General features: G+C 41.4%; 1 protein-coding gene across 2 annotated transcripts in view; it reads right to left on the minus strand.

Annotated features, from left to right (window-relative positions):
- The window catches only part of LOC106644255 (UNC93-like protein), a 49,152-nt gene extending 37,296 nt beyond the window's left edge, over positions 1-11,856 (minus strand). The window contains exon 1 of one of the 2 annotated variants that reach the window (XM_014359680.2): positions 11,467-11,856. The gene's annotated coding sequence lies outside the window, so the exon portion shown is untranslated. Of the gene's footprint in view, positions 1-4,767; positions 5,063-11,466 lie in introns of those variants that run through there. The other variant, XM_089598369.1, reaches the window with a different exon arrangement.
- Positions 11,857-21,035: the final 9,179 nt, after the last annotated feature.

Consider the following 21,035-nt stretch of genomic DNA (forward strand, 5'->3'; position numbering starts at 1 on the left):
ACGACTCGAAATTGTCCTGCAACTGTAAAATTATTGGCACACATGCGTACATTACGTTATTTGCTACTGTTTGGGTAATGTATTTAATTTTGAAGGTAATCAAACGAAGCACAAAGTTGTTGAAACAGTAAAATTGTTATTCCTAATGGCAAACAAACAGCGCACACTACGAGAGTTTGGAAACATGTGATTAATCGCGCGTATGTTTTCTTTTATTCTTGATGTCGATACGACGATGCCAACGCGTTGGGTTACGTTTGATTATATTCATATATTTGTAGATTCATCGTTTTTTTTATTTACATTTCTTCTTTCGTAATGTCACAAACGAGCAATCGAAAAAAAATCACATGCATTTCACAACTCCTGTTGGTTCAGGACCAAAAAATATGAAATTTTCAGTCGCACGAATAAAAAATTTTTTTGAATAATAGCGCTCAACTAATTCACTCTTAGCAATCAGTCGCGTTTCGTTAGCGTAATTACCACAGCCAGTTGAAAAGGCCATTTTAAAAAGATTTTCATCATGTGTATACCACCACCACGTGAAATTGGGCTTTCGGTTTAAATTGATCCCCAGCATTTCCTGCTGTATGTACTTCAAAAGCAACGAACCCATCCATACGTAATTAATTGCTCTGCGGATTGCCTCTCCGAGCACGACATTTCGCGTCGACGTCTATTAAAAGTCGAGAGCGAGAGAGCCGGACTCAAACACGCAATTATATCATCGCGAAAAAAAATGTGGGTTTTTTTTTTCTCCTTTTCAAGCTTAAAGCAGATCTTTTCAATAAAATCATACACGTGAAAATATCCATCTCGCATACTTACACGTACTTGTGAAAACCAGAGCAAGCCCTCCCGCGAATTGTACATACATATCCAGCAACACGAGTAGCAAAGCAACTTGACTTAACGAGTCCCTTCGTATTAAAAACTGCCCTGAAAAGGATCATTCGGTAAATGACGAGCGTCAACCCTTTGGTGACTTCAATTTTCTTGTAATGCCGAGTGGAACTTGAAAATAAAAAGAAAAATAAAAAATAAAAAACATAAATAAATAAATTGACCGGTACACGTAGTTACTGTGGTCGCAGGGACTTTGCTCTGACTAATTAGTGGTCATCAATACAGAGTCACCCAATAGAAATGAGCGTATAATATATATACGTATAGGTACGCCTGATACGTTCGGTATACACGTGCAAGTTAACGAGTCACGTCCAGCTATGACGTATATGTATTGCTGTAGTAAATACCCGTACCCGTGGCTAACGCTGACGTCAGGTGGTATTGTGTTCGAGATTCTATTGTATGATACGCCTATATTACATTACGTATGTTTTTCAAAGGTACAAATTTGTCTGTCATTTTGCCGGCTCATTTTTGATGTAAACTCAAACTTGTGTGTGTATTTTTTTTTTTTTTTTTTTTTTTTTTTTTTTTTTTGAGGGACAGCAGTATTGACTGGTTGTGGGAAACGTAGGAAGGCCGTGGGTTATATGGACACGTTACGCAGGCAGGAAGGTAAAGAAAAAAAAAATTCGCGTTACCGTGTTTATATCATAATACACGTGAGTATGAATAGATCCAGCGAAGGTAGAAAAAAAAAAAAAAGATTGATGGTTACGTGCTATTTTTTTCTGTTCTGCCCTGGAGAGGATAGTTTTAATTTTCAATGTTACTTCTGGCTGATGATTTGAGCTGTGGGTGTATTGATGATATTTTGACAACTGTACGTATTATTATTATGTACCGCATGTAGAAGAGGGAGTGGAGTGTTGGTTGTCGGTATCTTTGAATTTTTTCTTGACTCTCGAGAACTAATCAATATTATGAGAAAAAAAATAGACAAGTATTTAAGTGCCTCCTGGTACCTTTCATAAAAATATTTTTTATCAGAAGAGTTCCATGGCAATCCGCAGCCATGAGACCATATCTATGAACTAGAGACAGACTTGGGGTCAGATACTTTTTTTATTTTTGGGCAGTATAAATATTTACTAAAAATGGGACATATTGCTCATGCATAAAAAAATAATTAGTAAGAAATGAAAACAAATTACAACTTATTTTCATTAACTATTTTTTTAACACTATTGAATAACAGTACTTAAAAAAATTTTTTCTCGGAAAATTATAGGAAATAATAATTTGAAAAAAAAGAGTTAAACCATCGAAAAATGTGGATGTATATCTTCAGTGTACGTCACTTTTCTGCTACAAAAAAAAAAATTTGTTAGTTTTGCATCGTATTAATTTTAGGATGCACTTTATTTCGAAAAAAAAATTGTATTCAATACCTAAAAACTCACAAAATAATTTTGCCCAATTTATGATATTTCCTGCCACAAGTCAGAGTCATACGTTATTGTTTACTTTGCCACTGAATTGCAAAAAACAATTTGAAATGTTTGGCATGCAAATAGTACAAAAATTTTTGCTTCGATAAATACCAATTTACGTGGCATGGGAAAAAAAAACTCAGCAAAAAAATATCGACAGCCACCTTTGTGTTTTTTCACGTGGAAGAAATTTCGTAGATTTTCATTTGGCCCTTGGCTTTTTCCCTGACAGAAAATCATTACACATTTCGTGCACACTCGAGATCGACGTCTTAAATATTTGAGACAGGCAGTCACTTGGGCGCGGAAAAGTCAAACGGGCGAGAGAGAGAGAGAGAGATAAGTGCGAAGAGCTCGACACGAGGGGTGTAAAAAGACAGGGAGGTGGGAGTCACTGTCGCTCAAGCGTTTTGTTCGCAGGATAGATAAAACAAAGGAAAAAAAAGTGCTCCCGAGTGCACTGGCGATTGGATACCAGCCAAGTCAATAGTCTGTGTATTGTATATCTCTATAGGCGACGCAGCAACGCGCTGTGCACTTGCCAAGCTATCGAAATTGATTTTCGAATGCTCGATTGTGTACCTGATTACATCTTTTATTTGTTCTCCTTTATAACACGCTGTCACGTTAAAGTGCATAATTACGATGTAGAACGACGTGGCAAGGTGCGGTTGGGGAAACGAGGGTTGGAACTATATATTGGGAGGCAAAGAGATTTTGTGGAAAAACTATTATTCAAAAAGTGGGATCTACCCACGTCACGTATTCACAATTGCATACGAGAGGAATGAATAATTGCCTGCTCTCTTTTACCCGCATAAATCATCATAGAGGGCAACTCATAAATCGTCCGGCCACTATTTGAGCGCAGAGCACGTGTAACGCATTTGGCACTGGAAAAAAAATAATACTTTGTACGTTTAAAGAGAAAACGTCTGATTTGAACACGATAAGGACAACGTGTAACATTAATAATTGACTTTTTTTCTGTAGTGTGTAAAATAAAATAAAAAATTGTATTTAGGAGCACACAGTATATTATTATATACATTGAAACCAACTTCCTTGTCAAAAACACCACAGTCAATTTTTTGTCGACAACGAGTACAACCATCCAATACAAGGTATGATAGTCAGCTCGAGTTTTTTGCCACCAAATTCTTTTTTTTCTTAAAAAATTTAAAGAAAAATAAAAAAAGTTTGACCTATCTCTCGTCTGAAAGTATCGACGAAAACGCGTCCGTAATTACGTGCAGGTAAGTGCTCCAGACTTCCTCGTTGTCGTTCGAAAAGGAGATCAAAAGTAAAAAAAATCCATGAATAGTGAAACGAGAACCGATGTATCATTGGCGCCGCAACGGGATCGGTCAACGCCTCCGGTGGACCTCGTCATCTCACGCGCAAACGTATAAACATCACCGATGATACACCACACGAGAAACGAAAGAAAGAAAAAACTCACGGCAACAAGTCCATCCGCCTATATTTATACATCCAACGATCCGTTGGAAGACGTAATCCATCGGACGTGTATGCCCGACACCGAGGCACGAAAAGAGAGGCCGAGGTATAACATAACTAACGATCGCAGGACAAATAAATAATAATGATTAGAAGAAAGAAAGAAAAAAAAAAAAAAAAAAAAGAAAATGAGAGAAACGCATCGGCATTACGTCGCAAACAAGTGAGGAGTCGTCAACCCTGATGGCTGCAGGCGATTCAAACGGATAAGTAGGTACGTGTGCCTATACGTAACACGCGTGACTTCCTTCAAGAGGAGGACAGCCCGGGGCATGGGTGATTACTGATACGGATGGCGACGGGAGTCTGGTCTTCCAAGTGCAGAGCCCGAAGCGTACCAGGAGGCACATCATTACCGATATACCGTATACCCCTTGGCTCAGGAAATCCATCATACCTATATATATATGTACGCGCTAGGGGGTGAAAATATCTCGTACGCTCGCGAAAATTGAAATACACAACATACCTGCTATGGTATACCAAGTGAGCTTTAGTGGAGTTGACTATAGATATATATGTATGTAATGATTTATAGATGCTGTTTATTAGGAGAGCTTCTATGGCTCGATGAAATGTAATTTTTTTTTTTTTTTTTTTTAATCACGACTGATAAGAGCTATTAGTTGATAAACATGTCATATACGCCCTTGGTAACAAGTAATGGAAGTGTATGAAAAAAAAAAAGAATAAATAAAAAAATTTTTTAGAAATTGTATGCCAAAAGCGTAATTTTTTATGATGAACGACGTAAGTAAGAGTATAATACATGAAATTTGATATACTGTTACTCGTTACGAAAATGTTAATAAAACGATTTAAAAATTATATTGAAATACCATCCACGCGATAGTATAAATATTGACATGTACAACGAGGATCAACAAATAATCGTACGTACGTCTATTTACGTGTGTCTTCAAGTCGATTCCATGGGTCATCCATGTTTTTCTCTTGTTAATGAAACTTACCCTCGTTTTTTTTTTTTTTACCCCTCACTCCCCGAAAAATAGTCAATCCTCGTGGATACACCATACGCACAAAATCACCTCTGCGCGCGTTAAAAACGATGTACAATTATCGAGTGCACCAGTCACAAGCCTCATATTGTACGTACACTCGGACAGGTATAAATACGCATAGGGCAGCTCAACTCGTACCTGTACAATAAAGAGACGCGTACGCACAAGCGAAGAAAGGAAGAAAAAAAAAAAAAAAAAAAAAATTGAGACACCCGCGTGCGTGACTACCGTCTGGCGCTGCGTCGTCGACGCAATTGTGTCCGACCGTATAATATGTTGTCCGCAGTCGAATAAATGAGAGTAGTAGGTATATATAGCGTGTGTGTGATTATCGATTGCGAGGCTCTTTGCGACACACGCAACCGTGTCGTATACCCCTATATGGGAGACAAATAACAGAGAGAAAGAGCTCATGTACACCTGTAGACGTCGACAGCCAACGGGTGTATATATATATACGGTGTGAGCTTCGAGGTGTGTCGATCGATTGCTCTTTCACCCCTTTTTACCCCCAACACGAAATTCAATTAAGTTATCATTTTCGCACGAAAATCACGAGCAAAGATTTTTTTTTTTTTTTTTTTTTTTTTTTCGCGCAATCGACGAAATCGAACAATACGAGGTGAGTGCAAATGCATGCATAATAGGTATAACCCATCGCACGCGTGAATTGTGGTTTACGAGTCGCGAGAGGATGAAAAGAATTGAAGTATCCCATATACGTGCCCACATGACTCAGCGTGGCGGCTGCAGCTTGCGGCGCGAGTACGAAAGTAATAAATATTAAGTTATTTTTAGAAGCAAAGTGTACGATACTTGCCGGATTGTATTATTGCGTTGTAGGTATACATGCTATGTGTACACCGAGGCGTTGGATGTATATACGCTTTGTTATTTATTCAGAAATCACACGCGCGTGATCGGTGAGAAGCGCCGGATCCTTACCGATCGACCGATCACGAGAAAGTTTCAAAACGCGCTCTCTGACATACATATAGCGCGCAACACCCGTGCAGCTGGAAAAATCGGATATCCCGGTAACGATGAAAAGTCATAGGTCCGGTGCATTCTTTTGTATCTGTCTCGCTACCGCGTAATTTTTTTTCCTTTTTTTAACGTATCCTACAGCCATTTTCTCTGGGAATGAAGATGTTGCAGCATTTATCGAGACAATGGTCCATTTGAAAAAAAAAAAAAAAAAAAAAAAAAAACAATATTTATAACGCACGCAACAATGAGTATCCGGACGTTGTTTTCTCGCACAGCTGGATTTTCGAGAGAGACCATAACAATCAGAGATAAAAGCTTATCGACTCCTGTATAATATGCTTAAGGTTTGTTGTTGCTCGTTTGACACACACACACACACGAGTTCATTATTCACTTTGGCCATTGTACTTTTACGGTGGAGGGAAGAAAATACACACTCACGTATAAATACGAGACTGTTTTTTTTTTTTTTTTTTACCCTCCATGTCACGTACGCTACACGCATTGTGTGATAGTAAGCCTATCCCAAAGAAGGAAAATCCCGGGCGTGATGTGCACGAGGGTTGTCATTCGTTGGGGATGGATCAATTGTTTGTCCACTAAAAATGGAATCAATCATAGCGATAATTGCGTTGGGTATAGGTATTAAAAACAATTTAATTACAGTCTTGATGGGCGATAACTACCAGCACAAATGTTTCTCCGGTTTCCCAGCAAATGTAATGCATAAAAAGCGATAAACAATGCTGTCCAATTGCCGAGGAAAACAGAGTAAAGGAAATATTAGCGTTTGAATGTTGACTCATGTTCGGGAGTGGGGAAGTCTTTGGACCCGTTACACTTTGGAGACGAACGGGTGATGGTATGCATAATTGGTGATTTAACTTTCAAATCAACTCGTCTCACAGCTTTCGTTTCAACTGGAAGCCAGTAAACATCGATCGACTTTTCTATTTTTTTTTTTTTTTTTTTTTTTTTTTTTTTTTTTTCTTTTTTCGTGAAATCCATATCTATACCTACTTTGAATGAAACCAGTGTAATAGACGTCACGTTTTTAAAATCGCACAATGAACTGGATAGTATAGACAGAAAATACTCATATTGAGCATTGATTAATTGTCGAGCTTTTCAGGTGATAGTATGCATTTGATATATTGATTAATGGAGGTGCTCGTCGGAGATTCGGGTCTTGGTAATTGACTGTGTCACTTTTATCACGCCCTAGAAGAAGTGATGACTGACATCGTGTAGTTAATCGATGTTTCGTTCATTCACGAAAAAATGTATTGTCGAAGATAGCGGGCTTCTTCTTGTACACGCGTACGCAGTATCTCCATACCAATTTCGTATTGTAAAATTTATGAAATTTCGAATTAGGTAATTATTGAAATTACGTACAAATGAGCAAGTGGTTTCGGGAGTTATTTGGATTAATTGGTGTGAAATGAGAACTGATTGATGAAAATACTTTTATAATTGGTCTAAATCCGTAAGCTTCCAATTATAAACACTGCCAAAGAATCGTTAAAATTAATCGAAAGTCATTAACTGTATCAAAAATTTATCAATCAAAGTGATAAACACCCGTTCCCAGTTGATTGGTTTTATCAAGGGGCTAAAAGCACGTGTGATTCCATCGTTTGACGTGGTCTGGAAGAAAAATGGCATGAATCGTGAAAAATTCCATCTCTGCTTGGTCCGTCAAGGAGCAAAAGTGTACTCCCGAAAGGAGCCAACAGGTGTAGACAACGTTATGCAGTTCACTTTGCCAGCTTTGGCGGAATTTTTGAATAGGAAAAAAAGATGCATAGTATGCGGATACTCGTGTCACTTATCTATGAGCTCAATCGGAGAAGTCGATATTTCATGAATCAATTACTTAATAAGTATGAAAAACACGATCGACTGATTGTACGCATCCGGAGGTGGTTACTTTGCACGTGTAGAAATGGAAGAACGATAGATACGAGTGCGCCGAGGCCACGTGTAGCGTACGTAAGTTTCTACTACTGGTGCTGGTGTTGTGTACTGTAACACTATGAGACCTGTCTAGCAGATAGCACACAATAAGTATAAAATTACACGTGTGTAGAAATCTTTTTGGTAAAAGGGAGGAAAAGTATAAAGACCTGACTTCTAGGGTCTATTTGCCGATCTGTGGGTGCTAGACCCCTACTATACTTAATAATTACATCAGGACAATACCGGGTTCCTTCGCAAAGGGATAACCTGCATCTTGTTACGATAATTTATTAACAACGGGACGCATTGAAATTTCCGTCATTCGTCAATTTATGAACGCGCATCAGGGTGCAAGTTATTTTTTATCGATATGATAATGTTCATGTGCATTTGAAATGATGTTTTAAAGTCATATCATTGCGATCGTTCGAAAAATCGGTAAGGGATGTCCCCGAAGATTTTCGATCTCTCACGTGTGGCTTCGAAATTTTACGTATAACCATTGCATGACCATTCATAGCAATAATATTTTTCAGCAATTTCACAATACATGAATTTTTTTCTTCTTATCTGAACTATCAACACGCAAATACTAAGATGCGGCGATTTTTTTGTGAAATCAATACCCAAGAATTTTCCTACATAACAGTAGAGGAGTGCCTTTCGTGCAAGTGCGTCTCTGCTCGTCACTGCACTTTTAATAACACGTCCGAGTACATGCACGTGCCTATATTTATTTCCTGCCGCTCGTACGGGTCCCCGCCCTGTCGCCGTCGGTGCAATGCGAAAATTCCAAATAAACGAGTAAATTTAAAAAAAAAAAAAAAAAAAAAAAGGTGTATCATCGTCTTTTGCAAAAATTTAATTAGTCTCGGAAATCACGCGCCACATTCCCCGTGCGCGCGTGAAGCGTAAAAAAGTTAAATATAAGCCAGAAAAAGCCAAAGAGCATTAAAGTTGATGGCGTATGAGTACGTATACACGAGGAAAGGAGCACAAGCGCGACTGCCTTATGGAAGCTCGTCGGGGCAGTGGCGCCAGGACGTTCGTTAATATACATACACATGATCATGTCCTTCCCCCCCCCCACCGATCCACCGATCTCCGGTGCGCATCTTGTACTTATGGCCTTTCTTTTTTTTGTTGCGCCGCGGATTTAAATGAATTATGAATTGCTTGTAAAAATCGTATTTTACTCTTATCGTTTATTTTAACAGCGCGACCAGCGCGTGATTAATGATCCTTGCATACGTTCTCCCTCAACGCGCGTCCAAATGGTTTTTTTTCTTTTTTTTTTTTTTTTTTTTCTTCAAAAGTATTTTGTTTTTGCGAAAAATACCAGAGCCTATACAGCACTAGATGGATTCACGTGTAAATGACGAAATACATACCGGAACGAATATCGCAATTAGTATTCAGTGACCTTATAATTATGAAAATCGGAAGGAAAAAAAAAAACAAACACGCCTCCAACAGATCGAGAAAGTGTTCGATCACCCTCCGCGTCTATTGGATATACATCTTATAATATTTCATTCCCGTACCGTTGTCACATACTCCAAAGGAAAACTAACGACGTACAGGTACCACTACTTTTTGCAAGTGCTCATTTGCGGGAAAAGCGCGGGCAGTAAACTACCGGATAAATCACGAGATGCAGGATTCGCGGTGTACTTACCGATCCTGCACGCACGCACGTGTCATCCCTCCCGATAAGCGCACAAACGCAGTCTCCCTCCTTCAAGCTCTTTTTTTCTCCTCCTTCTTCTTCTTCTTCTTTGTAAAAGTCCGGTCTAAGAATAGACGCGTCGCTGCACTTTACACTGCACATACCGGTCTATACTCCCCGGTACGTGTATATATATATAATATACGCACGCAACCTGCACTTGTCGCGTCTCCTTTTTCCTTCCCCCCCTGTATCACCTGTACAAGTATACGTATGCGCGTAAAAGAGCAAGTATGCAGGGCAGCAAAAAGCAAAGCCTATCTTTATCGAGAGAGAGAGAGAGAGAGCTCTAGCTCACGGATTCTTGGGCGAGTATATACATGGTTATATAGACGAGCACGTCTCCTCTGGCAGGGGACTCTTTATTTTTATTTCATTTTACTTTTTGCCCGAGATCTCTTCCGTCAGACTCGTTATGTGGAAATGTCGGCTCGTTTGGCTTTTTTTTTTCTCGTTTTTTCTTACGGAGAGCAGGTGAAGCAGCGTTTAACTGGGCTGCTGCGAAATTTTTTTTTTTTTTTTCCTTCAACTAGTTGTTGCTTCTATTTATAGCGAGCTCATGAGATTCTAAAAATAATGGCTCGCGATAGGGATTTGCTACTGTGCTCTGCACTTTTTTTTTTTTTTTTTTTTTGTCGCTTGATGTTAATGGGCTCTGTGAAGGGTGGAAAATTCAATCGGCAGGATACGAAATCGGCACTTTTTACTTTCACTGAAAGCTGTTTGTTTTTTTTTTAGTTTTAGGACGGTATACGCGCGGCAGAGTGGCGAGAGAGAAATTTGTTCATGAATATTCAAGGCTCCTCTCCGAAAGAATCGATTGGTACTTGATCTTTGTTTCAGCCCAATTGTGGCAAGTGCGTTACACCGATTTCAATGCCACGTGACGAAATTTGAAGAGTCAGCTGATTTGGCACTAATTCCTCTTTTTTTACGCCAGTGATTTTTTTTTCCACCACCGTGAAAATCGAAGAACTATTTTCACTAAGAAAATCAAACTGTAAGGAAAAAAAAAAACGCACGTGCCCACGTCACAGGCCTGCGTCGAGTGAAAGCGCCCAACGACGCACGTGACCACCACTGACTTTGCGCGTTAAATTTTTATTTTTTCTTCCATACTAGCATGTGTACCTACGAGAGTTTTCTGAAACTATGCAAAAATCACCACAGCCGAGTCGTACAACGTATTTTTGTGGCAGCCGAGAAAGGGAATCGCGATGAAACAATATACCCGTGATTTATGGCAGGATCGCCGGGTGATACGGTATACACTATTACGTTCACTCGTAGCGAGTTCGACGAGTGATTAATTTCAGAACACAGTGTGTATGCATATCCGAGAATGTAAAACATGCCAAGAGAGAGAAAGAGAGAGAGAGCGTTTTCTTTGTTCTGACGCAGCTTGGAAACTCGTAGAAGATACGATAAGGCGGAGAGAAAGAGACTAATCTGCAAGCGGTTTTTTCAAACGGCCCTTCTGATTTATTGCGGGGAGGAAAAACATTTCATCGGCCAATCGACGATAAGGTGGACTGAATACGTTTGTCTGGCCGTGGTTGAGATAAAAACAGCTGGTCCGCCTGTTAAGTGGGTGATGGCGAATTTTTATATTTCAATTGTTTATTACATTGTTGTTTTTAAACTGCCCTACATCGATGGAAAAACAACTCGATCGCTTGCCGATTTCTTTTCTGTTTTTTTTTTTTTTTTTTTTTTTTCGTACAAACTTAATTTTAGCTGAGATCGGTAGTTGGGCACTTGGAGATATATTTAGTGTTTTTTCATCGGAAATCGGATAAATCGGTAATTTATTGGTAACGATCGCCACAAACGAATGCAAAACAATGTATAGAAAAGTTTATGTGTACTATTTTTCTCAAACATGAACGTCACTCACGTTGTCAAGCTTGATCCGAACCCTGGTCGGGTCGCTACCGGTGCGCGTGCGGCGTCGTCTTCGTTGCGTCTTCCTCGCAGCTGCGACTCCTCTCAATCGGAGGTTGAAGAAACAACCCCGTGCAGATCACAAAAATTACCGTAACTCGCAGGATGAAAGGGAAACTCTGTCGTACAACTGTACTTTGCTGGCGATTTTGCACACCGATCACGGAGCTATACGCGTCGTTTTGAGAAACGAGAAAAATCGGCAAGCACTTTTCCGACGAGGATCAACTTTTTGACGACAATCGGTGTCTCGCGGTGACTCTTTGAAAATAACGCGGCCAGTCCGAGCGAGACGAGGGTTCGGAGACAACTGGTGAACGAGCGCAGCCGATCGCTCGTTCGAAGAGATACGCTCGCTCGCGGGGCACTATACTCACTCGGTACAGTTTTCTTCTTCTTCTTCTTCTTTCTCGGCTCTCTCTCTCTCTCGTCGGCTTTACATACATGAGTACACCCACATCTGCTCAGGTACGTATCTACGAGCACTTTTCAGCAGACGATCGGTAAGTAAGTAAATATACATTACTGAGGTGTTTCAAAGCAACATCATCGCCAGTCGCGTTTGGGCCCCACGCGGCACGCTACTCTGCGCCACGGCGACGTCGACGGCTTGCTCAGCTTATGGTATGCTGCAGCAGCCACCGGTCCCCTTCTCTTTTCTTCTATCCTCCCTCTCTCGATCGCGACTCTCTATTGTTATCTTAATTTATTTCGGTTTGTTGAGCTTTGACGTTGTGTATTGTATACATACAGCGGAAGATCCGAGCGCCACCGAGTTGGCGGTGATACCGATTTTCTGGTCCATCACTGTAACTTTACAGGCAAACCTGAGTCGCCAAGGTGTAGAGTTGCGGTATTTTCGTATGACATCATAGTTACCTTATTGAAACAATCGATAGGCGATGACAAATGTCGAAATCAAAACATTGAATTATATGCATAGTGAACGTATGCTCTTGGAAACTAGGAGACTATTCCGTGTAAATCAATTTGTTTCCTTACTTATTGATGTTTTCAAAGAAAATTATTATCATCTTTTCCGTCACACTTCATCCAGGCTTCGGATCGACAGTAGGAGTACACCTCGCAACACGGGCACGTTGCTGACTTTTGATTATGTAATTTGAGGCAATACATATTCGTTGAAACGAGCAATGACAAGTGCATGCTGCTAATTACTCAATTAGCGCGAAATGAATACGATAAGAAGAAATGAAAAGAATTTATTTTCAAACTCAGGGACCACTGTTTATCCTTGATACGACATTCACGTACGACATTATGACGTGGGAGCAAGTCATCGGACTCGAAAAAAAAGAAAAAATAAAACAACAACAAAAAAGTTAACGAGCAATATTATCGTTGTACGCGATCAAAGGCAAACATTTCGAAAGTTGGTCTGCAGAGTCTCCAATCGAGCTTATTTTACATTATACTTCAAATAACCAGGCAGATGCATAAAGGTACACCTCGAAACCTCGCTGATGATCTACAAAATCTCCATTTTTGTTTCAGGTAATAAACCTTTTTTGGTTTTTCTTTTGTTTTACATAACCCTCGATGCCTAATCCACGCTTTCGAACGAAATAAAACTAACAAAGGCGCTCTTCGCACAAGCATCATTGTCGTATAGTGGTACGAGATAAAACTTAATTTTTGTGCAAACTCGCCTCCAAACGCAGCTCCACAAGCCAACTCTCATACAGCCGAGGTGGTATACTCGCAAATTCCACTGTTCTCCCCCCCCCCTGCCTGATGTACATGGCACTGCCACATATTGTAGGTGTGTCCACATTATCTCGAAAGCTCCAGGCGTGCGCTCGCCAGATACACCTGCAGCTTGTCCGTGCCCTCCTCCTATGGGCCCAGCTCTTATCGAACAGCCCCACTCGATCGCGAGAAGCTTGAATAGGTACGCACGAGCGAGCGAAAGACAATGGCGCGGGAAAAGCCCGGACAGCTCGTTAATCGAGAAAGTAAACGCGGTGGCTGGCCGCGCTGTGGAGAAAAACACGATGAATGGCCCGACCTCCCCCGTCCTTGTACTTACACGCCGGTCCTTAAACGAAGGAGCTTACCAAGAGGAAAATGGAACAAAGCACCTTAAACAACAACAACAACAACAACAACAAAAATCCTTCGCGAGTTCAACTAGCGTCGCGCAGCTTTGTTTGTCCTGAAAATAACGCGCATCCTTCATTGTGTGTTTGTCGGTCGAAGGGCGAATCGAATCGTGTCGGGGGGGAAAAAAAAAGAAACGCGCGTGTGTGTACTCTTGTACATATTCAACGATTCATCCTCGCCCGAAAAAGCCTCCGCTGCTGCACTTGACTCACTTTCAGGCACATCAGTCAAGGGTAATCAAACGCGTGCCTGCGCATGTAGGCATACGCAAATCAGTTTCTCACCGATGTTGTGGTTGTCTCGTTTTTTGTTGTTTTTTTTTTTTTTTTTTTCCTCCTCCACTTACTTTATTCGATGGGTATTAGCTCTTGTGAATCGACGGGAAAGAAAAAAAAAGAAAAAAAAAGAGACGCCTGTTGCCGAGGAGAGAAATAAAAGAGTCGGGGTCGCGCGAGAAAGTTTTTTGATCAAGTGCGCCGAGCGGTAATTCCACTGGGTTCAAGAGGAAGCGGCCACCACTCCGCGTATACCATTGACTTATTTCTTTGGAAGTTCGAGGCGAGTTTTACTTCTGTTTAAGGTGCACGCGTGATTCACGGCGCGGGTTTATTGCCGCGCGTTGTTTTTCGCCGACTCTGTGTGTATATAGGCGCGCACACCATTTATCTTCCGCGATCGTAAAACGGCTACTCTCGGCGATTCGCTCGAGGATTTTCGACTCCGTGGAGTACCTTCCCCCCCCCCTCCCCCATATTGATAATGATTAAAAAGTGCTCACGAAGAACGATACACAACAGCGGCAGGTGCAGTATATAATTGTACTTTGAAACTAATTTCTTGAATGCGTATCTCAACTTCCGCCCTATTCGCAGTCGCCGAGAGCCGAGATTCGCTTGGAGGTGCGAAGGAAACTTTCGTGCATCGAAAACACATTTAACTGATAGTGTATAGGTCCTGGTCTCGACGTGAACATCTTCAAGCGGCACTCCGAGGGTGTCAAGCTCGTGTTGCGCGAGTGTACGAGGGCTCAAATGGCTCGGTGCTTACGCGACTCCGTTAGTTGGGAGACGTAAGCTGCGAGAGAAGGATGGACGGCTATACAGTGTGAGAAACTAGTGGATGAAATTTGTTTTGTCAATAATATATAATTAATCATATGTGTATTTTCAGATAATAATAACAGCAATGTTTTGTCGCAAGAGCTGTTACAATACAAGCGTGTATGGTGTTGTCGACATCTCACACATGGATACCGAAAGAAAAAAAAAATCAGATCATACATTTGAAGCATGATGAGAATCTCAAGTTGAAGCTTTATTTTCTAAACCCTATACCTTTGAATCCCATGTAGATTATCGTGATGCAAAGCTGCAGGTCATCTCGCTTTTGACTATATTTCCGCACTACGTGGTTTTTGCAATTCAATCATAAGTATACCTAAGAACAAATGAAACATTTCGAGGGAATCATTACTTTTTGATAGTATTTGTCGTTATTTTGACACTCGCGAGTAGACCACTGAAAAAAATTACACAACTACCAGTCATCAGCTTCACTCACAATGCAGAAGAATTCGGTACTCTGCACAATTAAAATAATGGGGATGTCGGATCGATATGTTGAAGCAATCTCAATCCCGCGGAGCACGGCCCCTCTGTAAAGCGTTAACCCACAGCAATGATGAATGTAAGCAGCAGCTAATTGCAATTATCATCCACATATATACGGCTGGCGTGACGGAATCAAGCTTACTGATAAACCTACCGAGGCGATGCCTATACACAAGTCTATTGGAATTTACAAGCTCTCCCACCCCCCAACCCTTGAGTGGCTTACCACCGCACGTGCAGCATGCAACGTCTCTTGCTATTTGCCATCGGGGCTCAAAGCCATTCGCCCTCGCCACGCGTGCATGATTACCGACGTACCCCCCCCCCCCCCCCCGACTTGATGCATATTGAGAGCAGCACCACGTGTACTTTTAATGACGTCGAATCTGCCTGCACTTCGATCGCGGAGCTTTCCAAGGGGATTTGGGCCCCTTCGTCCCGCGTAAGTAGCTTTCGCGTCGAACAATGACGTGCTCGGAGCTTTGGGTACGTTGTACGTGATTATCTAAAGCGTATACAGGTGCACACTGTGTGCTTACACATATAGCGGGGACTAATTATTATAGAATGAGGATCGATGATTTTCTTTCTTTTTTTTTTCCCCTGCGTTGCCTGGTAACCAATCATTCTACTAGATGGTTCTTTGGAGGTATGTCTGTTCAGTGAGACCGGAACATTTATTCATTGTTAAAGTTTTAAACTGCGGGGCGGGGTTGTTAATATATTATGTCTTGAAGAGGCCTCCTCGAGTGGCGACAATTTTTTTTATTGAAATAAATTATACATTCACTCCACGTATGGCTTCTTCATTGTTTCACAATACGCGCAGTACACTCTGCTAGAAGGAGGAAAAAAATAATACCTATGTTCTCTGATTGGATTTCGCGTGAGCGCGTGTTGTCAGGTTTTTTTTTTTTTTTTTTCAGTACAAAAACAAATTACTCATTTAATTGGGTACCGCATTGGGAGCGTGTCGTGTCAATTTCATTGCCCAAACACACTTGATCCGGATACAACTCGCTCCTTTGTTTTTCGACTTGGCGATAAATATTTGGTTCAACGATGCATAAAGTGCACATCAACACCGCGACGAGAAGAAAGAAATAAAAAAAAAAAAAAAAAACCTTGGAGGAGCACCGGCGCACGGGAGTCTTCGAGAGGCGGAAAGAAATTCCCGGAAGCCGTGGCATTACAATAATTTCGAATTGCGCAACAACGATAATTACCAAGCGAGAAACGCGCGCGCTAAACTTCATTATTCGCGCGACTGTCTGTCTGTGCATAGGTATATACATATATATATACATATGCGTGCGGGTTACACCTTTCGTTCATATATATTTTGCTCTCGTCGTGTATAATATACAAGTATACGTGGACACGATAAGCAATAACTTTGCCATTTTTTCATGGACGTCATCGGTGGCTTACAGGCGAGACAATTAATGAAAAAAATGGCCTCGACGGTATAGCAAATATTATACACAGTCCGAATGTAATTGCATTTTAATCAGACGACGGCCACACTGGACATCACCCAGTTATCATCTTTGTCATCCGGCGATGACTAATGTACACCTTCATCGTATATATACATTTGTACCGCATACATGTATCCATCTGTACGTGCATACGTACGCTTCTGGAAGAGACAATCGAACAGCAGGTAATTCCCTCTTTCTTTGGCACGTAAATGTGCAGGCTAGCTTCTTTTCTTGTAGTACATGGGTCCGGAAAACACTGCATTGTGGCTGCTTTTTTTTCCTCCCTCCCCCCCACCCCAGGCAAAAACGTATCTTTCCTAACTCGCGATGAACAATAAAATTCAATTTTGTTTTAATTAAAAAAAAAAAAAAAAAAAGAATTTCCGTATACAACCCCCGATGCGCTATTCATTACGACGTACCGGCTCGTTAGGGATTTTCAATGAAACGCGTGCCGAGCAGAAGAAAAAAAATGTAATTAGCTCTCGTGACAATGGCTGTGTCGCGCGACTAATATATTTTGGCACAAGTGAAAGGGGCATTTTTCATTTCGACGCGAATAATCGTAAAGGGACGAGAGATGAGCCCCACGCGTTAAACAGAGTGATGATGTCCTCTCGGTTTTTTTTCGTGTCGCACGAAAAAAAAAGGTGCATAGAAAAAAAAAAAGCCCCATCCCGTCAGGTCTGCCGAGCGGAGAATTCGGTCCCTCCATTGTCGTATACTCGACTAAACGAGACACAGTCACACTAGCGAAGTTTCATCCCCCCCCCTTTACCCTCCTCTTGGCTGCGTAGCAGCTATTGTCAATTATTCACCCTCCCGTGAATTTAACCAAAGCTCGAAAATTAGCCCTCCTTTGTCCCCGGCGTTTTCAGCGTGACGACTGTCATTTGCCCCACCGCCTGCAGCCACGTGTGCACAAGTGCAATTTATTACACCCGCGTTCGCGCGACAGCTCTCTCTCTCTCTCTCTCAAAATCTACGCGTACGTGTATATGTGAGGGTATATACGTAAAGGAATATAGAGGGGGATGTATTGAGCGCCGAGATTCTCGATTATTGTTATATGGCAAGTACGTAAGTCTATACATTATATTGTATACGGAGAGTCAAAAGGACAATATTGCCCGTGGAAATTCCTCCAGGAACGGATAGGACTAATGAGCCAACTTTTTTTTTTTTTTTCCTTCAACAAAAGCTCACAGGTGAGAGAGATATTTGCATCCGAAGGGCTTTGTTGGTTGCGATTTCATTAAACCAGAATTATTTCCAACTGTAAAGCAAAAAACTTCAAATCCCGTACATCTGAACAATCAGTAAAAAAAAAGAAAAAAAAAAGAAAAAGAGAGATCGTGACAGGAGCACATCCCGTGGGTTGAATAAAAGCAAACATCGATGGGTATTATTACTTTTCCCAGGCGCACTGTAAAAAAGGGTCTCGGTACGAAAAAAAAAAAAAAAAAAACGGTACCCAAACAATGCTAATACGTATTTGCCTGACACTCTCGCGTCACCGTTGCTTGATTTTACGCCCACGTACAAACACACGAGTGGTTTATACAAGCCGTTCGCGTCAAATTCTGTTTTGTCCCTGCACCAGTGGACAAACATTTGTACGATGAAAGAGAGCTTTTATTTATTTTTTTTTTTCCTCTATTCCATCACCGATTTTTGTACGAAGAGAGTACCTATACTCTTTGGACCTGCACAAAAGCTTCCCGAGATGATACCTACTCCGCGTTCGGCCGATGTTTGACCAGAGCGAGGATTCGAGAGGCGCTTTCGGAGATCGATCCTCAACCCATGTGTATTTGCATACGCACTTTGGTTGGAACCGCGGCTGCGTAAATATCGGGGCACAATGGGTTTTTCCATCGCTGCTCTGTACACCGTTCAGTTTCCATCGACCGTACCTTTTCACGCAAATACTCGCTGATTGATGCACGAGGCGATCTGGTCATACCCGAGAAAAGCGAAAAGGCAGAAACCAAGTGATTGTAAGATTTTAACTATACGGTACACTCAATGGGCTCCGAATAAAATATATATGTAGGTACGCAGTGAGAGAACACGCGATAACGATCGCCAAATGAGTACTCACGATCATTTCGGAAAATCCCCGCGAGCGATTCAAATCGTATTTATTATACACGTGGCCGCTTAACCGACTTGGGCTCGATGCTGTTACACACAGGAGCGCGCACTATCACCGTCATCATCCGGTTTCCGCGAGCCATATACGCACACGGAGATCGGCAAGTTGCATAAGCCGATTCTCGCGCTGAAAAGACCTGCTTCCGCGCAACAATACAAACGAGGGGATACACACTTACGAGACGGCACTTGATACGAATGGAAACACAAAAATGATGATGATGATGATAACAATAAAGTATACATAAGCAGCCGAGGAAAAAAAAAAAAAAAACTGTATCGGCCGTACTATTCGTACGCGTGTTTTTTGTTTGGCGCACTCGGTGGGGGTTTTTTATTTGTCGATCGTTTATTAGGCGCTCGGTCTTCCGAGGGAATTTTCGTGGCAAACCCGCACATCTCTGTACTCCGGGACTGCTGTACATACCCGATGCAATCAAGAGCCCGATAATCCGTACTCTTTATTGCAGCCGCGCCAATAAATGTCCAGCGAATGAAAAAAAAGGAAAAAAACCGTTCAGCAGTTACACTACCGCTTCCTGCGATCTGTTGAAATTTCCAAATTTCCTGCAATTTTTCTCGCCGACTTCCTGCACGTGCATCCTTCGATAATCGCTCTCTGGCATGTACGTCTCGCTCGTACATACATAAATGTACGTGCAGTGTATACCTAGTGTCGCATGATGTATCATCCAGTTGAGAAGACCTGGGAGTAAAGTCGTGTTTTGTTGGATCGGCAGCAAAAAAGAGAGAAAGAGGGAAAACTAAGCGAGTAATTTAAGGGTGTACATTAGAATCGCACCATCCGATACGTAATTTATTTACAACAATAAAATCATTGAATGAAAAAAAAAAAGAAAAAAAATAAAAAATGAAATAAAATGATCTTGTCATAATCAACAAACAGCTGTAAAACAAGTTCTACGCTCGCATTTTGACAAAATATTTATACACAGCTCCGAGTAAAATAAAGAAAAAAAAAGAAAAAATGTACAAAAACACGAGCGGTTGGATGTATGGGTAAGTATATTATGCACACGTGTAAAAATGTTCTAGTGGATACACACACACACACACACACACACGGTTGGTAATTAAACGAGAGTACGTAACTATATACATACAAAGCCGCGGTTCACGGGCACTCGCGTGCTCGTCTACCATAAAACTCGGAGCCGACCTTCGGATCGTAATCTCGTGCAAAGGCGCGTGTGTGGGTGGTACGTTTACGCTCGTCGAGGAGTCGGTGTTGTATATCCCCTCGCAATTAGCGATGCCGAAAAGAAGACGAAGGAGAAGAGGTACAGAAGGAGGAAGAGCAAAAAAAATGATTTTCCTTTCGTTCTCCAACTGCACATACTTCTCGGTGGGCGATGTAATGCAGGAAGCGAAGAATCAGCTCGGATATGCATACCTGATGCTTTTTTACGTGACGCAAGAGCACAGCCGTGCGTACTTACATGTGTGCCATTGTGTGATAGTTTGAAGTTATTAAACAACACCTCTTATTTTCCACCACTGCGCGATTATATCCCAATAGTTGTCAACCGTCAAAGTTACATTCGATGAAAATCGGAGGAATCGCAAATAACGCGAAGAACGACGTATGATGTCAAAGTTTCGTGGGTGGATGAAAAATCCATCAACTCTCGACAAAAGGGCATAATAAAAAATGCATGACCCGTGTAACAGAAGTATTTACAAGCCGATCTATACACCCCCCAACTTGAAATGCAAATGTTAAAGTAGCGCCGGCGCGCAATTATTTTTTATTATTTTTTTTTTTTTTTCCATCCCACCGGGAGATCACCCGAGCCACGCGGGCGTGTAAGCACACCCGAGGGACAGTGCAGTATATGTATACCACACTGCACTCGGACGAGGGATATAAATATGTTTATCACCGCGAGGGGGGTGTGAGCGCGGAACCGAAAGTCGGTCATTCTCGTTTGCTTCCTCCTACAATTACAATTTTTCAATCAGCAGAAAGGGCGAGATGCGTTTAAAAATATATAACCCATTCATCTAAAAGGGCGTAGGTATGTTTATCGCAAAGCGAACGAAAAGCTCGTCCGTTCGTTCCTACCTAACTTCTGTTTGCTGTTGATCGTCCCTTCTTTTATCGCGCCTCGTGTAAGAGCAAAGTC

Source organism: Copidosoma floridanum, unplaced genomic scaffold (assembly GCF_036245765.1).
Source record: "Copidosoma floridanum isolate Cflo_tuat_1 unplaced genomic scaffold, Cflo_Japanese_pri ptg000006l, whole genome shotgun sequence".
Classification (NCBI taxonomy): Eukaryota; Metazoa; Arthropoda; class Insecta; order Hymenoptera; family Encyrtidae; genus Copidosoma; species Copidosoma floridanum.